We start from the raw sequence: 18,195 nt of genomic DNA on the forward strand, positions 1-18,195 counted from the left end.
TGTGCAGACAGCCAGCAGCCCAGCTCCTGTTCAGGGTCTCTGCGCCACACTGGCATCGCCATGAACCCAGCACTAGACGTTTTCCTTTACACAAGAAATAATGAGAAAGATGCTGAAAACGTTGAAATGCAAAATGATAGCAAGGAGGAAATGTCTGAAATAAATTTTCATCGTTTTTCTTCACTTTACCCGTTGATGACTCCTCAGTCCGTGCCACTTGTTCACATGAGGACCTTACTATCTAGGTCACCTTGACTTACAGAAGGACCGGCCTTTGTCTGGGGCCTCAGTGTTGAAGGCATAAGACACATAATAACCCAGTCTGATAGGCATCTTAATGCCCAAAACCTGTAAATATGTTACCTTCCATGGCAAAAGGAATTTTGCAGAGGTGATTAATTGAAGGATCTTGAGGTGGGTGATGATCTTGGATTATGCAATTGGGTCCAAAGTAAGTGTAAGAGTTCTCATAAGAGGGAGGCAGGAGGGTCCGAGGCAGAAAGTCCACTTTAAAGTTTGAAGTTCATTCAGTTGATGATGGAAGAAGCTTCTAGAGGCCCAGGTAGAAATCCTGGCCGCAGAACTGGCCAGTTGCTCCACAGTTGTTATCAGAATCAATGAACAGGGCCTGGGAGGAAAGTGGTCGTTCTGCCTTCTCCCGTCTCTGACCAGAGCTATTTTCAACAAATCATCTCATATTATACTAGTTTTCTATCTTCCATTCATCTTTATATATTTTTAAAAGGACTCCTCACATTCTATAAGAACTTTCACCTCTTTCTCGTTGCCAGACCAGAATGATCTACTGGGCAAGTTTGCCTTTTAAAAACTCCTACATCATGAAGTGGCTAAAACGAGTGCCTGGCATCAGAGGTTGTCTTCCCCTAAGGAAAGCTCTGGACTACAGAATTCTGAGCCATATCGTCCTCTAATTTATTACTCTGAACCCTGAACTTCCTTGGTTACTCCTGTGAACCTGTATATAATTCCTACTGTAACAATCATGCGGTAACGTGTCCCAAATGACTTCCAACTGGAACCCTATCTTCACCACTGTGGTATCCTGGTTAGAGCTTTGGTTAATTAGTTAGAAGCAATGTGACCTTTGAAAAATTGTTCTCGGTCTTTTATTGACCTGTGTTCTCAACATCACCAACTCTTCCTCCTAGTGGGCTCTGTCATCTGCCTCCATCTTTCCACCACCACCGTCTGCGTTCAGGCCGCAGTTGGCACTTACCTGGACTGTGACCAGCATGCCCCCTCCCCTGCTATTCCCCACATGCAGCCAGAGTACTCTCCCCAATATCCTCCTTCTTGACAGACTCCAGTGGCTCTCCTTTGCTGGCCAGCCTCCTCCGTGGGACAGAGAATGGCTTTCCCCCTGCTCATCTCTCCAGCATCACTGTGGCCACCCAGTGCCACCCACACTGTGTGCTGGGTTTTCTCATTTGTGCACATTCCTTTTCTTCCACATGCAACACCAGTGCCCACCCAGTGCCTGGCTAGTCCTCACTCAGGCTGCAGCGTGTGTGTCCCTCCCTCCGAGTCAGATGGCCTGTGTCAGCACCCACACTTCCCCTCCATCACAGCTCTCACCATGCTGTGTGTAGCTACTGACGTGTCTTTGTCCCATCTGCCTAGAACCTCTCAGACCAGGCACCCCTTCTCCCTTCTCTATTGTTTTATCCCCTCAGCACCGAAGACTCTGTAGAGCCGTGGGAGGGGGTCAGTATGTGTTTGTTGAAGGAATAACAAACCCTATATTGAGCTGTACCCTATATTGCAAAGGAAGTCACCAGCAACATCCCATATCGTGAATTCTTTATGGAGGGAATGCCTGGTCCGTTGCCTTAGGCTGGGTGACGTGGACTCCTCGGCTGCAGACCGAAGCCAGGGGAGTGCTGCAGCGTGGTGAGGTGACTGGTCTCCACGCGAGGCCGCGCTGGCCGTCCCACTGCGTGGTGAAGGCAAGCTCAGGTGGCCCGGGAAGCCTGGCTGTAAAGTGTCCTTCATCACGGGCACTCGCAGCAGTGCTTGAAGTTGTGTTATCATCCAGGACAGACGCAGAACAAATGCAACGGCCGGCAGTCAGTGGAATCAGCCAGGACTTTATTCTCTGTGGTGAACAAGCATGTTCCAAATTCCTTTTTTTCCCTCTAAAAAGTACACCATTCAGATTCCACGTGTATTTTTGAGGTAATTTGCTAGTCTTGCCCTGCTCTCTTTCTGTGATGCCCTGTGACCCAGATGCATAGATATCCTGTGTTCTTGTGCTCCCTCTCCTGGTCTTTTCTGTCCTTCAGCAAGACCGTGTTCCTAGAAGTGTGCCCCCTCCCACCCTCAGGTGGGGGCCTGGCGCGGGAACAAAGAAGCCAGCCAGTGCTGCAGGGCTCGATGTACGATCTGTAGGGGACAGAACAGATTCCCTTTTTCCTTGTTTGCCGTCCAGCTCGACTAAGTGGAAAAGGGCCATGCTGGCGCGGAACAGACATGCCTGGCACCATTTTTGAGAAATGAAATGCTGTCTAGAAAAAAATATTATAATAAAAAGCACTTGATAGTACATTTTTGAAGATATGCCTCCCTGGAGATACACAGATTCTTCAAGGGTATGTGCCCTATCCGTTGACGGTGCTAATGGCCTAATTATCTGGTCAGGTGCAATAAAAACTCCTTTGACATTCTGTTCCTTCCATATGCCAGACAAAGTGTCCTGGTGTCTCTGTGACCATGGTGAGGAGCACACCAGCTTCTCTTCCCTCCAAGAGGAAGAATGTGGAATGGTCTCCGCAGCTGGCTGGGTGGTGCCTGGCTTCAGGGCCCAAGCAGAGAGGTTCCATCACCGGCGGCAGACGGCCGCCCTCAAGAGAAACCAGACTTAGCGTGGCCTTCTCGGCCCCCAGCATCTCCTGGAGCAACCTTTGAGTCCTCTCTCTGCCCCCTTCTTTCTCTTGTTGCAGTGGTTTCTTAGACATTTCTTTTTTTTTTTTTATCCTCACCCGAGGACGTTTTTCCAATTTTTGTACAGATAGAGTGGGAGGGAGAGAGAGGGAGAGAGAGAGAGAGAGAAACATCGACGTTAAAGGGACACATCGAGGGGCTGCCACCCGCACGACCAACCAGGGCCAGGGACAAACTGCAACCGAAGTACGTGCCCTTAGCGGGAACCGAACCCGGGTCTCTCCGGACCGCAGGTCAACGCTCTAACCGCTGAGCCAAACCGGCCAGGGTGGTTTCTTAGACATTTCACAATGCTATCTGTTTGCCTTATTTTGTTTTCCCATGTGACTTCCTAAAATACCTTCCTTGCTAACTGTCATTTTTCCTACGTTTTCTGATCTAGAAGAGTCCCCTGCCCCCTAGGTGTAAAATTCTGTTATTCCCACTGCGCAGGCTCTGGAAGAACCAGTTTTGCTCACCCACTGAATCCCTCAGCCTCACTGCCAACCCAGCCTGCAGGCCTGCTCCCTGGGGCCTGCCGCTCCTACAGCCGGGGCCTGCGTCCTCTCCTGGAGCCCCATCTGTTTCGCTCTGGGACTTTCTGTGCCGTCCGCCTCTTCCCCGTGGATTGTTGCTTTTTCTGCCATGGCGGTCCCTTTTATGAGGTTCAGTGGAGGTTCCACTTAGACGGGGTGGGGCCACTGGTTTCCCTCAGGCAGAGAAGGGTGTTAAATCCTAAGTGCTTATGGAAGATCCTTTCTTAGAAAGCCCTGTGGCTGTCCTGACAGGATCCCAGAGGTCGACCCGTACGGGTTTTGTGCTCCTGTCTTCCAGCATGCTCAGATCCGAGCTTAATGCTGTTAGGCAGCCTGTATTCTCCTTCCTCCATCTTCTCTTGCACCAGGAGCCTCAGCAATGTATAGTTTAGCTTTTAATTACTCTGTATGGATAAGACATCACGAGTTCCTCCAGGATAAAATTGTGCGTGTGTGTGTGTGTGGTGTTTGCTTCTTTCAAATTCACCTCAGTACCCAGTATAGCAAATGCTCAAGTAAGCATTTTTGGATTGATTATTTAGTAGTGCCTTGTTTATGCAAGATACCTAGTATGAACACTAAAGGAGACCTCAGCACTTCTCTGTGACCTAATGATTTCCTATTGTTTAATCATTTTTAATACTGTAGTATTAAGTTTACATAAAAATGTGGCCTTTTGTTAATTCTTTTAAAAAGTGTAATATTAATTGCCTTCCAAAAATAACTAACAGACACTTCTTCACAATGCAACTATTTAACAAGTTTATTAAAATACATGAAGACAGCACATGAAAGTAGAAGACTTGGGCCCTGGCCAGTTTGGCTCAGCGGTTAGAGCGTCAGCCTGCAGTCCAGAGAGACCCGGGTTCGGTTCCCGCTAAGGGCACGTACTTCGGTTGCAGTTTGTCCCCGGCCCTGGTTGGTCGTGCGGGTGGCAGCCACTTGATGTGTCCCTTCACGTCGATGTTTCTCTCTCTCTCTCCCTTCCTCTCTCTTCCTCCCACTCTATCTGTACAAAAAAAATGGAAAAATATCCTCGGGTGAGGATAAAAAAAAAAAAAAAGAAAGTAGCCAAACCGGCCAGGGCAGCACTCATGATTAAAAGCCAAGACTGGGGGTCTGTAAGCAGCAGCTATTGTCCAAGGGGTGGGGGTGTCCAGTTTAATTACCAGCCCCTTTGCCAGGGTCTCCCTGGCCTGGCATTCGGTATTGGTGGACACCGAGGTCACAGGTACAGTTGGAATGGGCGAAGCAGAGTGAAGACTGCATCTGGGCAGTAAGCACAGCCTGAGCCAGTGAAGAAGGCAGGAGGAAGGCTGGCAGTCTGGCTAAAGAGGATAACTTGAGATGAGACTAAAAAGGAGCGCGTTGGGGGAATCTGGGAGGTCAGACAGGAGAGAATTAAGTGAGCTCTCTAAAGAAGGGAATTGCTGCTTGAAACATAGTCCATGTCAGGGACATCCCCTAAAGACTCTCCAGACTCCCTGTGATGAACGATGCAGAAAGATCATAAAGGTGCACGCGAGAGGAGAGATGGTGTCAACAGAGAGGAGAGGCCACGAGCAGAGAAGTGATCGTTTTCCCTTTTGCTTTGAGTCTCAGTACTTTTGCTACAATGGTGACTCTACCTGGAGATTCTCAGGCCCTGCCCTCCTCCGCTTGTTAAACAAAGAAATGACGATGGCGTTCAGACACCTGCTAGCTCCGCTGAGGTTTTCAAAACTACACTGTTCTGGAAAGCTGCTGGCAAGCTGCTGTGGGTGAGCTCTGCAGATCCGCCCTCCCAGGAGTCCCTGCCATCGTGGTTCAAGGAGACTGGAGGGCTTGCTTCCCAATGGGGTTGTCAGGGTTCTGATATCCAACTCCAGTGACTACGGTTCCATCAGAACTCTGAAACACCTCTGGGTATTGTAGTTACCTTAACACGCATCTTAAAGGAATGCTCAGAAAGTGTTTGATTCACCCAGAAACACCTGGTGTTCTTGAGATTTGGTCTTTGTCAGAAACCAAAAGTTCCTTTTCAGGATGTTTGGATATCTTTATTTGTAGTGTTTTCTTAGTTAGGAGCTGTAAGGAAAGAGGTCTTTTATAACAGTCCAAGCCATGTTTAAAATAGATGGCCCAGAACAGCCTCCAGGGTACATTCTGGCTGCACCTGTGACTTACACCCTTTTATCACCGTCTTTTGAGTTAGCATGGAAAGTGGGTTTCGGCCGCACAGAAACTGGACACAACCACTCATTGTTGGAAGTTTCTGCCTCACCTGCTTCAGCAGCAATGCCGCCAAAGATGACTCCGTGTCAAAACCAGAACGCTGCCTTCCTCCCCCAGCACTCGGACTTCTTTCAGCAAGGGCTCGCTCCCAGTGCACTGTGACGCCAGTGCAAGCCTGGAGCCCTGACGTCGCAGGAAAGGCTGTGGAAGGCCGCAGGACAAGAGCCCAATAGATCCAGACAAAAACAGTAGCCGTGGCCAGGCTGATGGATAGAATCGGCTCCCTCTTCATTCTCTCCCTTGACATCAGGAATCACAAATAGAAAATATTATAACTCAAGGGGAGGGGAAGGGCATCGGCTGAGGGATAAACCAGGAGTGTGGGTATCATGTCATAACGATTTCTGCAGCCCTGACTGCTACAGAGCCTAACTGTCTGCTAGCCCTCCAGCTCCCGGGCAGCCATTGTCCAATCCACACATTGGGGTATTGTGTTGACGGGCGCGGTTTAAATCCTCCCAGAGCACAGATGGTGCCTGCATTGTATCAGCACTAACTCTTCCCCATCGGCAGAGCCCATTGTGGAAACAGGAGAGAGGAGGAGAAATCAGAAGTGTACAGTCTCTGGCAAAAAGTCTGATTTCCATATATGCCCTTACCCCAACTTACTGGACAGCCTTGGGTAACCCAGGCTCTGCTTCTGTTCTGTGGTGATTAGTAAAGGACTTCGATGAAGGAAACTAAAAACTGTAGAAATATTGTTATTGCTGTTGTGTAAACCATGCCTATAAGGCCAAATTCGTCTCTGTGTTCATTGGGCAAGGCACAGTAACACCCACTTCCACTGCGGGGGAAAGCCCTCTGCTGAGGATTGATGCACGTCTCAGAATCTTCCGTGCTTGTGTTTCCAAAGCCCTTCGAGTGTATTATCTGCATGTCCTCAGCTCGTCCCTATGTATTTCTGTTTTGCAAATGAAGGGAAGTGGCAGCCGTTTCTCAAGTTGTCAAGGTCGCACTACCGTCCCCTCTGAAGACCAGTGGTCCTCCCCTGAGTCCTCATGGCTCCTGGAGTATCCATGGAGTGTGAACCCACTCGCTTCTAGAGGTCAAAAAGAAAATACCATTTTCCATAAGAGATGTGTGATCTGTCCGTTCTTTAGTTTTGATTTCAGACGGAAAATATGACTTAGGTGTTTGAAGGAAAAAAAAATTCCCTAACCGGGCACGACAGATGTCTTCAAATACGTGATGAATTGTCATGTGAAAGAAAGATTCAAATTGTCTGCTTGCCCCAGTGGGCATTAATAGGGTTAGTGCAATTCCGTTCAACTAATAGTTATTAAGAACCTACAGGGCACAAGGCACACGCTTTATACAGAAAGGGGGAGGGGGAGATGAATATCCCGCTCAACTCATGACACCAATTACTGCAGAAGCAAGCAGGTTTGACAGTGATACAAAAGTGTGAAATATTTGGTGAATCATTGGATAAACCAAGAAGAGGAATACAGAAGCAATACTTCTAGTCTCCAGTGTCTATCCATCAATGGGTGAAGCAGGAGTAATTAAAAATTAGATTGGCGGTTATCACCGAGATGATAAATAGAATTTCTTAAGTAACCCAAGTAACCTGATATCATATTGAAATGTGGCTATGAGAAGGAATTTTGTATTTGAATGAAAACGTAACCACTGGGAAGAAGAGCAGAGCAGCAGTGTATGTCCAGAAGGTCTGGAGGCAAGTCCAGAAGCATACGGGCAGGGGCCCTCAGAAGAGTAGCAGGAGTAGGAGAAAGGGGAACAAAACTGATAGTGATGTAGGAGCTCGTTTTGGGTTATATAGTGAGGGCGATTACAGGTTCCAGGTTCCTCTTTCCACTTACAAAATTAGAGCAGAGGAGGGACATGGTGCAGAACTTCAGCAGGTGAAAAGCTACCAGAATTGATAGAAGAATACCTGAGCGGTTATTGATTTGCCTAATTGGTCATTTCACCTTCAAGAAGGTAGACAGTTCAAGGGTAGAATTGCTATTTTGGTCCTAAAAATAGTGACTACAAGGAATTGACAAAAGTACTTATGAGAATATCCTTAGCATTGTAAAAGAGATATCATCCCTGCTAACCAGCATTCTACTTTCTGTATCTATGAATTTGACTACTTTAGATACTTCATATAAGGCAATCATACAGTATTTGTCTTTTTGTGACTGACTTATTTCACTTAGCATAAGACCTCAAGGTTTATCCATGCTGTAGCATGTAACAGGATTTCTTTCCTTTTTAAGGCTGCACAATATTCCACTGTGTGTACACACCACAGTTTTGTAACCATTCATCCATTAATGGACATGCAGGTTGCTTCCACCTCTTGGCTATTGTGAATAGTGCTGTGAATATGAGTGTCACGTATCTCTTCCAGACCCTGCTTTAGTTTTTGTGTATATACACCCAAAAGGTGGATTCCTGGATCACATGGTAGTTCTATTTTAAATTATTTTAGCAATGTCCATACTGTTTTTCCATAGCAGCTGCACCATTTTACAGTCCTACCAACAGTGCACAGGCTTCTGATTTCTTCATGTCCTTGCCAACTTGTGATTTTCTGGGTTGGTTTGTTTTTAATAGTAGCCATCTTAATGGGTGTCAGGTGGTAACTCCTTGTAGTTTTCATTCAAATTTTCTGATGATTACTGATGTTGAACATATTTCATATGCTTCTTGGCTATTTTATATCTTCTTTAGAGAAAGAGAAATCTATTCAAGCCCTGGCGGGTTTGGCTCAGTGATTAGAGTGTTGGCCCATGGACCAAAGAGTCGCGGGTTCAATTCTGGTCAAGGGGCACGTACCTCGGTTGCGGTTTGTGTTCCCCAGCTCTGGTCAGGGCCATGCGGGAGGCAACCAGTCGATGTGTCTCTCTTTCACGTCGATGTTTCTCTCTCTCTCTCTCTCCCTCCCACTCTGTAAATGAAAAAATATTCTCAGGTGAGGATTAAAAAAAAAAAAAAGAAATTTATTCAAGTCCTTTGCCCATATTTTTAGTTATTTTATATTTTGTTGTTGAGTTATAGTTTTTTATATAATCTGGGTATTAACCTTTTACCATGTAAATCATTTGAAAATATTTTCTCCCATTTTATAAGTTGCCTTTTCACCCTGATGTGGTCCCTTTCATTTATTTTTGCTTTTGTTGCCTGTACTTTCGGTGTCACATCCAAGAAGTCGTTGCCAAGACAGTGTCATGAAGCTTTTCTCATGCCTATTACATGGGAAAGTGAGGAGAACTTGTAGAGAGAAATGGAAACCCCAGGTAGATGGATGGATTAAATGAAAACATCTAAGCTCCCAGTCTGGATGAAGTAAAGCCACCGAGCTACAGGGGATAAAATGAGACATGATCTGGTGCGATTTGTTATGGTCAATGTCTTTGAGGAATTGTGGAGTCCAGGAAAGCATCAGAAGTCTGCAGATCAGAAAAGGGCATCATCGTTTTCAAAAACAAGAAAGAAAGTGCATCTTCAAAGTTTGACTGAAGAGCGATTTGTATTATCTGAGTATCTAGACAAGTATACACTCTTGGATCGAAAAACAATTTTGCAAGATAGAGACGGGCACATGGCTTATCAGTAGCACATGCTGGGAAAAAAAGCTCAGAAATGTTCATTGACAGCACCATGAGTAGTAAGTGACAATTAAATAAATCTTAGTTGGCATTTCTAGAAAATAGGGTCTAAACAGTGATAGATGGGTGGTAATAGTCAGTCCCCTCCACCAGTGACTAGAGCATGTGTGTGCTCAGTCCAGATACCCTCCGGGATGGTGTCAGACTCAGAATGGTTCAGAGGAGGGCAGTGAAGAGGGTACTTTGGTGTCAGGGGTGGGACTTTTTGGCTTGATATGAAGAACCATCAGAAGGCTTTGATGAGGGACTGAACTTCTCATCACTAGAAACCTTAAAAATGTTTTGTGTTTCTGGTTGAAAATCAAGTGGTTGATAGTTGGTTTGAAATGACTAGAGTGATTGAGGAGGTAAAGTCAAACCTTGACTCACAAAAATTCTGGTCTAGGAAGATTGCCGGTTTCCTGAATGGGGAGAGGGTCATTTAAAATGGAAATTAGGTAATTTTTAAAATTATCTTAAAAATAATTTTCTTGGAGGCAGTTTTTCAAATGAAACTGTAAACCTAGATGCGGGCTTTACCACTTTCTGGCTGGTGAGTGGGATGCTTTTCACTTTCATTTTACACTGAAAAATGTAAAAAGTTACTACCATCTTACACCTATTTTAGGATCCACACTTATACCGAAATTGAGTATTCAAAAATTATTCCATGAAGTTCATTATATAATGTTTCAGAAGAGAGATTTTCTATTTTTATTATATGCTTTTAGAGTAAATATGAATACATTACCTTATATTTGTATCATGTGTAACTTTTGCCCATCACTTACCTGGGAAATATAACTATCTGTTCATGAATGAGAAAATAATTAAGGGCACAGATGAAGGAGGTGAGACGAGGAGGGTAAAACCACTTAGCTGAAGGGAAGATTCCACAGGGTCAAGGTGTTGCTAGTTCTCAGGAAAGAGCGAATGTTTGTTCCCCTTTCTCTGTTCTCATCAACCCTGAGACAACCAAAGGTTGTCTAAGGAGCAGCGTCAGCTGTTGTGTAGCCCCATGATAATTCCAAGCTGACTGGCACAGATAGGGACACATGCCATTCCCTCTGAACACCGACCTTATCAGGCTGCCTTTCTCATTGGGAACAAAGCGTCGGTGCCACAGGCTCCCCGTGAGAAAGGCATTTCTGTTTTGATGTCTTCCAGATTCTAAGGACTGGTGCTGAGCTGATCCTGCTAATTTATCAAATTCCTATGTGATAAAAGGGCTTCCTAGGATTTACAGGGCCATTGAGGGACTTAGCAATTATCTTCATTCTTCAAGAGAAAATTAGGCACTGATTCTGCATAATGTCAATAATGAGAATGAAGTGCGAGAGTCACCCTTCATACCCAGAGAAGCAGCCCTTCCCGTTAGCCAGGCTCCTTTGGATAGCAGTATATAAAACTGAATATTTTCGAGAGTGTAATAAAACTCACAGTAATATCTTTCCGCATGAAATGCCATTTCTTTTCTGGTTCACTTCAGAGAAACAGTAACAGATAGGAAGGGAGCAGGGCAGTTGAACTCTGCAGTTAGAAGACTTGAGTTAAACCCTGGCTGAACAGGCGTGTGAGTTTGGGATAATCCTGTCACCTTTCTGGGCTTTACCTTTTTTGGCTTCCTTGATTGAAAAATGTATGAGGATTGAGTCAGGGAAACAGAAACCATGCCAGGTGTTTCAAACAGAGGGGATATAAAACAGGGAATTGGTTACACAGGTGTTGGAAAAGTGGAAGAACTGAAAGGGGAAGGAGAATTAACCCAGTGATTAATGACTGCAGGAAGCAGCTACCACCGCTAGAGCAGAAGGGGACAAAAGGGGCCTGTGAGCATGGAGGAGGGGCTGGTGCCTCAGGAGGTGCATCTGTGGAGGAAACAGCCCCTTCCCGCCACTGCAGCAGGAAGTCAGGATGCAGCCACTTCCACAACGCACCACCAGGGAAGGAAAGAAACAGAAGGAACCATAGCTTCTCTTTTCCTCCCACCTTCTGATCTCCCACCAGTGCCCCCCACTGGTGGAACCCAGTAATAAGTCAACCAGCAAAGGAGCCAGGGGACCTTAGTTATAAATGCCCAGCCCGCAGCGTTGCAAACGGAACATGAGAAGAATGGACATGAGGCAGAGACAATAGTAAAGAAGCAGTTTATGAATTTATATTGTCAGAAGTTAAAGTTAGTAGTTGGTCAGATCTATTTAGATTTTCTTGTTTGTATTAAAAGAATGCTATTTTAGTACATAGATAGGGAGGGAGGGAGGGATTTGGTTCGACCTAAACAGTTTGGGATAATTTTAAAGTTTTTTTAATTTTGAAAAAAGTTTGCATTTAGTTCATGATTTAGGAGAAACTACAAGATGTATGTTCTGCAAACCCTTGTGACAGGAGAAATTATAGAGAAAATGTGAGTTATTATAGGGTCCTTTCTACAGTGATCCCAGGAATTAATTTCACGGAGTCTCAGATCACACCTCTTGATCATGGGGACTCAGTCAGGTCTTTGTTTCCTTAACCTACCTGGTTTTCTTTTGTTAACCAATCAAAAAGTACCTCAGATACAGACAGCAGTGTGGGAAAGACCTGGGTGGGGCAGGGGCTGGCTGGAGGGGAGCAAAAAGAGGGGAAATGGGGGACATCTGCAATACTGTCAACAATAAATAAAAATATAAATAAATGAGACAATAAAAAATAGTACCTCAGCCCTAGCCAGTTTGGCTTAGCAGTTAGGGCGTTGGCCTGAGGACCAAAGAGTCGTCTCGGGTTTGATTCCGGTCAAGGGCACATACCTCAGTTGTGATTCAGTCCTGGCCCTGGTCGGGGTCCTGCAGGAGACAACCAATTGATGTGTCTCTCTCATATCATTGTTCCCCCCACACACACACTCTATCTGAAGATAAACGGAAAAGTATCCTCAGGTAAGGATTTAAAGAAAAAAAGTAGTACAGTACCTCGGTGGACTGATCATGTATTTCAGTTCAAGATAATCCATGATCCTGTCAGTCACCCCTGACCTACACTGCTGATCACACTAGCATGCCAGCTAGCCTTTGGAGTTTAACTCAAATAGAGTTCCCCTGTTTGATGTCTACCCTAGGCTGCCATCACCCCCACTGAAATCTGGGAATCTGCCCAGCCAGCATGGCTCAGTGGTTGAGTGTCAGCCCATGCACCAAGGGGTCACTGGTTCAATTCCCAGTCAGGGCACATGCCCAGGTTGTGGGCCCAATCGCCAGTGGGGGACATGCAGGAGGCAGCCAGTCGATGTTCTCTCATCAATGTTTCTCTCTCTCTCTCTCTCTCTCTCTCTCTCGCCCTCTTTCTCTAAAATCAATAAAGAAAAAAAATTTTTTTAAAGAAAGAAATCAGGGAGCCAATTTCAACTGTAGGGCATAGGTAGCACGTGTGTGTGTGTTGAAAGGGACAGATTCATGAGCATAGGACATGTGCAATTGCACAGAGACCCATGTTCAGAAGGACCCTGTACTTGGTTTAATGTTCTGCTGCCATTGTCTTGAAATTCCTAATAATCTGAATAAGAGGCCTACATTTTCACTTTGCACCGACCCAGGCAAAGCATGTAGCCAGAGTTGGTGACTTGGTGTTAGGGCAGAGGATAGAGGCCCAGGAGAGGCCTCCCTGAGAAAGCAGCATTTGAGGAGGAGCCTGAAGGAGATGAGGGAGCGAGCCGTGACTTTATTCAATTTTTTCAGATGAACTTCAACTCAGCCTTCAACATTCAGGGTAAAGGTCACCTCCGCTAGGAAAACTGATACCTGTCTTCTTTACACTGATGCCTGTAGTTAGTGCCCCAGCTAGGTCCTCCCTTAGTACCCAGCAAATGTCTGTGACACACTCAGATTACATTGTAGACATTTGTCTTAGACATCTGTCTCCCTGGTTAGCCTCCTTGCTCCCTGGAGAAAGAAACTATACTTTATTCTTCTTTGTAATACCAGCAGGAGTAGTAGCTGATACTCGATGACAGACCCTGTTCCAGAGATTTTACTGTCAGGCAGAGGCACTGTTGGCATCCCTGTCTTACACTTGCAGAAACTTAAACACAGAAAGGTTAAGTAAGCACCCGAGTTACACAGCTGGTACATGGTAGGCTGGGAATTTGAATCTAAGAAAGCTGGTTCCCTCAGACCTCATACAGTGTACAGCGTGTTCCTGATACATGGTTGAGCAATGACTCAATGAATAAACAAAAAATAGTAAGTAACTAAATGACCAGAAGTTTTGTTGAAATAGTGAAATTAATTTCACAAATACATCCTGAGTGTAGTATGCTTGCATAACATGCTGCTTTGGGGGGAAAAAGTGTGATAATATGAATATAAATTATAGGAAATTCAGATGAGAAGTGGCGGCTCATTGCTAATTCATTCATTCTACAGAATGGGATGCAGTACAGGGGGGGTGGGAAGGAAGAGTGAGTTGTCACCAGTGTTGTTTTCTTTACTTGACAAGTGCCTTGCTGTGCAAAAATCACCGAGTGGTGGTCAGTGGCCACCGTGTTTTAACAAGCCCACTGGCATGGCTTTGCTACCTTCGTCTCCCCAGCTCCTGCGGTGTAGAAGAGACCCAGTTTCACTGGGAAAGTGTGCCTGGTGTGGCTGAGGGTGAAAGTTTCCATGTTTTATAAGGATGCAATTAAGGGACCTTGAGAAGTGTGCCTCCCCTCTCCTGGGAGCAGCCACCAGGTCTCCTCATTTGTCCGATCAGCCTCCTGCAGGTGGCTCAATGCCACAGCCATGTGTACACACCGCTGGGACCAGCTGAGGAGATCTCATCACATGGCCTAAGAAGAGAATGCTGTTCCAAGTCTCATAAAAATTCCCAAACCCTCATTTCAATATACACCTGAAGGCCAGCTGCCTGATCCCAATCATAGTCCAGAAAGATGAAACTTAGAAGTTCCCTATGATAAGCTCTGTCCAGCAGCAAATGGGCACCTCCCGAGAGTGAGCGCCCCAGCTCTGCCAACAGCACCCAGACATGCCCTCTGCCAGTTAAGTTTTCGTCAGTTCATCTTCGTTCCATCAGCAGCAGAGAGATGATGCTTCAGGACCCAAGGGAATATAGGATTCGGGTCATAATTTTCAGTTGGTTAGATTTGCAGCACGTCAGCATGTGGACTCACACCATCGTGCGTGAGTTTAGCCGTCTGACCTGACTTCTTCCAGGCCTGGAACCTGAGGTCAGTGCCACCTGTCTCGCGCATGCTGACTCCTAGATGAGGTCATTGCCTCCTTGGGAGCAGCAGGGGTGTTGCTTCTCACCTCCCCCAGTTCTTAGCCCGTGTGGCACACTCCTTTCGGCCCCCAGTGTGTGATTCAGCCTCATGGAGAGCACACTGAGAAACCAGGTAGTTATGTGTTTAAGCATGACAAAAAAAAAAATTCAAAACGATCCATCCAAAATAGTTCATTCAGAATGCCAGACTTCTCTCAAGCTGTCACTAATAGTGTATTTTGCATTTGTTTATCATGCCTTCAGGCCATTCCTGACCAGTGAATTTTAGCCTAGATATGTCTGCTTCCCTTACAACAGTGGAACACAGTTGGCATTAACATCAGTGAAATAAAAAGGGTGTGCTATTTCTAGTCACTTCATTCCACTTTAACTTCGTGATCATTACCTTTTTAAATAACATGTTTATGGGTCATTAGTTTTGTGTAAGATTCTCCACCACCCATCCCCCCCTCGCGTTTTCCCATGATCAGAGCCTTACATGTTAAAAAATAGAAAGTAAATAACAGTACTGACTTTGTGGTCAGTTTCATAAACATATAGCTTATAGCTTCACACTGGTACCTGGATATTTGCTTTACCAATACAATGAGTGAGTTAATGATTCCTGAAAATGGAAAGACAGTGTAACCTACTCAAGATGGAGCTAAAGCGATATTTAGAAAGCCCCTGCCTGCAGGTGTGATGGGCACTTGCTTTCTGTTTTGTGCATTTGGAGGTATTATGGCTGGCCTGAATGCCCCAGAGCTGGGTTCCTGGGGGACACCTGTGGCAGCTCGGAAGGCAGCCGTTGTAGCAAAGCAAGCTTAACCCAGAGCAGACGTACCGGTGCTCCGGGCATTCCCCCCAGACCTCAGCAGTTCCCTCTTCTCCCAAACTGGTCTGGATTTCTCAGTTGACAATTAACTATGCACCTTTGTGAGAATCCATCCATCATTGACTTACACTGTGACTTAATAATTAACTTTTAATTGTTTAATACCTCTTCTACAAAGCTGAATTGTAGGTTTCTTGAGCATAAGGCTGATTCTTATTCTTACCCATTCCTCACAGCACTAGGATGGGAATCCCAGCTCTTCAACCTTGGATGAATTTCCTCATCTCTTTCTCAGTTTCCTTGACTACAAAATGAAGGCAATCATGCCTGCCTGATTACAAGAATCAACTAGCACAGTGCTGGGCCCAGGGGGTGCCTGGTGAGTGATAACTTTGACTCACTAGACAGAGCCTGCACACAGAAGCTGAGCAGTTGAATATGACAAAGCAGGACTAAACTCATGTGGGAGAAGAGCTAGTTATGGACTCGAAATTTCATGGTGAGGGCACCATTTCTTCTGACCTTGGACTTGAAGGACAGCTTACAACCCTATTTTTATTCATGACTCTTTCATGACCATCTGATGATCATTTCAAGCTCATCATGTCTCCTAAGTCCAGAAAGATTGGTGATTTGATTTGGGATGCAGAGACTGCTCATTGGCATCCTCAGGCCAACTCACATATTGAAGCATCAGGTCTTCCCTGAGGGGAAGCTTTCTCTAGCTCCTTGAAGCCACATGGCAAGTGGTGAGACCCAGGACTGATCCAATGATCCCTGTGGGTGTCTCTGACTTAAATTTAAGAATATTCTTTAAAAGCAGCCACAGTGGGGAACAGGGGTAGGGTCTACTGAGACCAACAGCATCAAAACAAAACACAAATGGTGATAAGGATGAGAGTACGAGGAGGTCTGTCTAGAAAGCCTGAATATCACTGAGATAAGTTTCCCCCATTTCCCGTATCGTGAGCACATCTGCCAAAACTCAAAATGTGTTTTATCCACTCAGCAGCTGGCAGATTGCCTAGGAGCAGAGCAGAAGGTACTTATGGAGGGGCACCTCTGCCTGATTCTGCCATTCCCCCTCTTTGTGGTGGAGCTGTGTTACAGTAAAGAAATGGGTCATGTGACATTATCATTGCCTTCTTTAGTTACTTATAAATATACACTTCCGTGCCTTGCATCCCTTTTAAAAGTTCCTGAGGGAAATGTCCATAAGATAGATATAGTAAGCATTACATTTGTTGAATCTATTAGGATGTCAGCTTAGTGGGCCACAGAAGTGTAGGTTAGATGAGCTCCTTTTTAATACTAATATGAGCCCTGACCAGTTTGGCTCAGCAGTTAGAGCATCGGCCTGTGGTCCAGAGAGACCCGGGTTCAGTTCCCGCTAAGGGCATGTATTTCAGTTGCAGTTTGTCTCTGGCTCTGGTTGGGTCGTGCAGGTGGCAGCCACTCGATGTGTCCCTTTCACGTTGATGTTTCTCTCTCCCTCTCTTCCTTTCTCTCCCTCCCGCACTATCTGAATAACAAATGGAAAAATGTCCTCGGGTGAGGATAAAAAAAAAAAAAAATACCAGTACGAGGGGACTGAACAAATAGACTCTTGCCCGCTTGGATTGGTTGATAGGGTTGGTATGTTGGTTTACACAATGCCTTGCTCCAAAAGTAATTTGAGACAACACCTACCAAACAGTGTTGTCACCTTCTGTACACTGTAGTTGTATGTTAGAGGTACAGTTAGAATTTTGATATATTGAATGATATACAAGCTTTTCTTAGGAGTTTATCATGTTAGAGGCCCTAGTTAGGTGCAGAGTTACAATAAGAAATGAAACAATCCCTGATCTGAAGGACCTTGCTGTCTTATGGTAGAAACAAACCCAATTAAGTATATGCCAAGAGTGAGGTGGCAATGGCTCCCCTGTAGAACTCTAACATGGGTCTGACAGTCATGGTTTTTGTTGTATTTCTTTTTTTAACTAAATATCTTGAGACTCATTAGCTGAAAGAGAATTTTTTTATTTGGAATTTTATTTAAAGTACTTCGAAATTCTTAACAATTAAAATCCCATTCAGCTATGTATCTAAGAAATTTCCCTTACCAGAAAGAATGCAGCGATATAAAGTCAGTACTGCCCTGGAGAATCCACATTTCCTCACTCTGGCTGTGGGGGCTGAGAGGATGGTGTCATTCCTTCTCTCTAGGAAGCCTGGAGAGGGCTCCCAGAGGAGCTGATGTCCGAGCTGAATCGTGAATAGCAGATATCAGTCCTCATAAGAGTTTTGGCTCTGTGTGCTGTGGTGAATTTAATACATGTGGAAGTCAGACACAAAGCTTGCCAGTTCATCTTGCTCTGCACTTATTCCCATAGCAGATATTTTTAAATCACTTGTACGATGACTTCCAGCAAGGAGCCCATGATTGCTACTTTCACCTGATTTGTACACATGATTTGTAGACCTGCCTCCCCTCCCTATGGGGTCAGTGGTGCTTGCAAGAACCTAGAGGATTCATGGTTTTGCATAGAGGGTAAGGAAGCCTGTCCTAAATACCAGCAAGTTTAATCCACCTCCATCTGAAGAAGCAATTGGCCTTAGGCAATGTATTTCTAATTATCTAAGTTATTCTGTGTGTGTGTGTATGTGTGTGTGTGTGTGCGCGCGCACACGCGCGAGCCTGTGAGCCTGTGTGCGTGCATACACAAAAGATGTGCATAAATAGCACATTTTCAATCTGTGTAAAATGTAATGGATGAGCAGCCCGTGACAGTAG

General features: G+C 45.3%; 1 protein-coding gene across 2 annotated transcripts in view; it reads left to right on the top strand.

The window, feature by feature from the left end:
* The window catches only part of BACH2 (BTB domain and CNC homolog 2), a 218,528-nt gene that overhangs the window by 176,052 nt on the left and 24,281 nt on the right, over positions 1-18,195 (top strand). The window lies entirely within an intron of this gene.

Source organism: Molossus molossus, unplaced genomic scaffold, assembly GCF_014108415.1.
Source record: "Molossus molossus isolate mMolMol1 unplaced genomic scaffold, mMolMol1.p scaffold_m16_p_8, whole genome shotgun sequence".
Classification (NCBI taxonomy): Eukaryota; Metazoa; Chordata; class Mammalia; order Chiroptera; family Molossidae; genus Molossus; species Molossus molossus.